We start from the raw sequence: 4,233 nt of genomic DNA on the forward strand, positions 1-4,233 counted from the left end.
CAAGAAACTGCATCTCTTCCCTCCAGACTGTGCGGTTGCTTTAACACTTCTCTCAATTACACACTATTCCCTCAATTTCTCACATGTACAAAAATATAAAACAATAAAGTGCAGTTTCATTTCAGTGACACTTTTCCTTGCTTTAGTATTTTTTTTTTGTCTTTTTCTGCTTTTGAAATGAACTCTTGATTACAGAATATCAAAGTACACTCAAAACTGCCAGCCACTGTAAGCACAGCATGGAGAAGCCCACAAGTAAGGACAGATAGCAGCAGGTGGCACGAGGTGGGAAATGATTGAAGCAGTGCTTACAGACGTTCACAGGAAGCTAAAACTATCCAACAGGCAGTGCTCTAACGTTAGCACAGGTTAAACTAGTCACTACCTTGGCGGGTGGCCTCAGTGTGTTCAGGTTCAGATTCTACATGGCAATAACAATTTATTCCAGTTAAGAGTTCTTGGCCTGCACCGATCATAGGGTAGCCGGAGGGCACCAGACCAGTCTATTAGTTTTTCAAAATGCTGTTGTAGACCTGATAGATGTACTGGGAGACCTCGGGAGGTCTCCACTTCAGCAACACTGTGTAATTGGGTTTTCCTGGCTGGATACGTAGCTCGGCCAAAATCCAAATGCCATTAGTGAGCTTCAGGGATTGGTACAACATGTCCTGCCCTTCTACATTCCTCTTGGCAATAGTATAAACGTTGTTTCACAACTTGCTGGGAACAGTGTCAATATTTAAATGACATTCCTTAATCTGAACCTGAAGTTTATTTTCAATGGAAATATCCTTCCATGTTGCAAGGAAGACCTGGAGCTCCATTTTGCCATCTTGTGCAAAAAGCACGTTGAGTGGGATGAGGCAGCTGAAGTAGATGACATCAGTATTGTTTTTCACAGCCACCTGCCAGTTGTTCAAAGGCTCCATCTTCATGACTGGGCCCAAGGTGTTGAGAGGCAGGGAGACATCAATGCTCTGGTTTGGTGTCAGTGGTGTATGGATGGCCAGAGGAGTGCTGGGGATGACACCAAAGCTATTCTCGTTAAACTGAATTGCAGAGTCTGTCATGTGCTGCAGAGCTTTGTTGGTGAAGTTCATTTCCTTATAGATGTGTCCTTGGGGGTGAGTAAATGTTCCTGAAATCTCCAGGCCTTTAGCCTTTACCACAGGCAGCCACACAGCCTTAGAAGCCACATATCCACCAAGTGCCATGCCTATCCCTGTGGAAAGTTCAAATAGGTCATTCAGACCACTGCTGACCACAGCAGGAATAGGAAAAGGAGCACAGGTTGCAGGCACTGATGATGGGATGAAGGACTGTCCCACCAGACTATCTAGTCCTCCCCCCAAGAGATCCACTGCTCCCATCTGCATAGAAGATACCTGTGGCACATTGACTGGGGGACCAAGGTCAAGGTTTAAAAGATCCCCCCGAGGGTCACCCTGGGAGGGGATAACCTGAGGCTGTCCCAGGTTGGTGGCAGTGGTGCCAACAGGGCTGTCACCTGCATCAGTGCTCCCGTGATGCATTGCCATGTTTGAGATGGATTCCATGACTTCCTTCCACAAAAGCATTGGGTGGCTTATGGTACACTGAGGCCAAAGAACCAATGTGGCAGATTAGCTCATCCAATAGAGTTGGCTCAATAAGATCTGTCTCCTTAGAAATCAATGACTTTTCAGACAAGACTACTTCTTTAGCTGTGACAGGATCAGTTGAGAGAAGGCTCCAATAAATATAGCCCTGGTCTCGAAGGTCAGGATTATCAGAATCCTGTGTTGCCAAATTCAAGACCTGCTTACTAGCTCCTGTGTTTCTGATGGTTTTTTGAGAAACAGCTTCACTATGGCAGTGAGCAGACTGAGCTGCACTTGGGTGCTTTCATCATGAAAACCCTCCAGGAAGCTCTCTAGTAACTCATCTGCATTGTCAATTCTTTCAGCACATTCTCCCACAATCCAAATCATAGCTTCTCAAGCGTCTGGCTCATCCAGTGACTCTAAGTTCTCACACAGGGTGGCAGTGATACTTTCATATTTGTTGGGGTATTTGCAGAAGATGTCCCTGATGACGAGAGTCGCCTCTTGGACCACATAATCTACTTTGGTTTGGATGAGATCAAGCAACGTGCTCACACAGCGCTCTGCAGATTGCTCCACCTTGAGGGGCACACCACCCAATGGCTCGCACAGTTTTGCACACAAAATCAACATCCACCTCTGTGGCATATTTTATCAGTTCAGCCAGAACCTGAGCAATGTTGGCTTGGGATGCCAAACGAATCACGATGTCCAATTTCTCTAGTTTCACATAGATGGGATCATTGTACTTCACAAAGAAAACTTTTATTTCCTGCTTCAAGATTTCAGGCCTTTTCTGGACAATTAGGTTGATGTTCCTCAGGCGTATTGCACCTCTGGCTCCCCAGACAGCCAAGTGACAAGTGGAGGGGCCAACTTCTTCAGCAGCGTATTGTAGTAGTCAGAGTCCTTGGGTAGAAACTCTAGAAATTTCATTAGGACTTTTACTGCTCAAGCACCACTGCTGAGTTGGCATGAGATAAACATGGAGTTACCCACTCACAGATGTTCTGAGCCTCCCAGTCATCTTTAGGATTGTAATTAAATAGGCAGTCCAGGGTGAAAATCTGGCCCCATTCAGTGCACTCATTCAGGGCTGTCAGTAGCTTATTAATGTTCTGTGGATATAGATCGAGTAAGTTGATGTTGGGGTGAGATTCACTGATTTCAGATAATGCTGCTACAGCATTTGCTACCATCATTGGATTTGAATCTGCTATGTGATCCCACAGAGAATCCAGAAATTCCTGATCTTCCATCATCTGGGCATTGATGTCATGGAGTTTTGCCACACAGACTGCTGCTGTCTTCTGGATGTAGGGATCATCATCCTTTAAGCACTTGCGGAGGGGCTCACAGAGATATTCTGTAATCTTGTCCACCCGGATGCACTGCATGGTTCTGACGGCCAAGGCTTGAGTCAGAGGATTGGGATCTTCACAGTCCTTCACAAAGCTGTTGACAGCCATGATGGCCATGTCTGGCTGACTCTTGGCATAGTTCATCACGTAGAGATACACAAGCTTCTTCAGTTCCAGGTTGTCTGTCTGCATATAGTTCACTACATCTGGAAAGAGAGCGCTAACATCTTTCCCCACAGTCATAGCAGCAATCACTTTCTTCACAGCCCCCTTCCTCTTTTCTTTCTTTTCATTGTTGAGTTCAGCCTTTAATTCAAAGATTTCTCCCTTTTTATTGGTTGTGAAGTACTTGGAGTCAGTTATGGTTTTGGATCTTTGGTGTGTACCGTAGGCAAGGGCGGGGGTGGCAGCAGCGGCCAGAGAGCACAGCCCGAGCGGTGTTATAATGGTTTCCTGCACGTCACGACTCCTCCAGGTCTAAGCCCCTAAACTTTGCTTATTAATCCGTCCCCATTTGCCTTCTCATGGCTGCAGAATTTCACCTCAGTGACTTGTATTATATGGCTCCCAATTTCTAAATGATTAAAAATTATTCTCCACTGCTGATGCCAGCCCTATTTCAGAATGATTTTACAATCAGTATAAGAACATTTATTTTAAAATAAATGACCAATGAATTAAATTGATCAATTTTAATTACTTTTATGGGTTTCTCCCCCCAAACATCAGATATCTAATATTTGGTATTAAAATTACTATTAAGTTCATTCAGAAACCATGTTGGTGCCAAAACCAAAAATGAACAACCAGAAATACTCATTACTTTCTCCTCAGTTTTGAGAAAGGTGGATGGAACACACAGTAGAGCTGTTTCCCAAGCTTTGTCACAATGCCGAGCACCAAAGAAGACACAGTGGTTCCAGGAAACAACTCCCTTTATTTTGGGTGACTATGAGTTGTTGATATCTTTTATATTCTTTAAGGGGCCTTGGCATATACATTCATTTCAAACACTCACAGGTGCTTATGTCAAAAACTAACCATTAGCAATGAGGTCAGTGTAACAATTTATATTTTTTTCCCCCAAGTTTTTGAAGAATAATCATAGATTATCATGTATGCTGTCTTAGCAACAGTGAATCATTATGCTCTAGAATGTCTTAACATGAAAAATCAGTTGATTTTCCTTTCCTTAGGTGAACTTCCTTACATTATATTTGCACATAGCTGGTTAGTCTATGATGTTTTTTATTTTTTTATTTTTTAAATTTACAATATTTTATTGGTTT

The 4,233-nt window shown here is 43.4% G+C and overlaps 1 pseudogene; it reads right to left on the reverse strand.

The window, feature by feature from the left end:
• Positions 1-506: 506 nt before the first annotated feature.
• LOC102410432 lies at positions 507-3,362 on the reverse strand (annotated as a pseudogene).
• Between the last annotated feature and the right edge of the window lie 871 nt (positions 3,363-4,233).

The sequence above is a fragment of the Bubalus bubalis genome, chromosome 10 (assembly GCF_019923935.1).
Source record: "Bubalus bubalis isolate 160015118507 breed Murrah chromosome 10, NDDB_SH_1, whole genome shotgun sequence".
Taxonomy (NCBI): domain Eukaryota; kingdom Metazoa; phylum Chordata; class Mammalia; order Artiodactyla; family Bovidae; genus Bubalus; species Bubalus bubalis.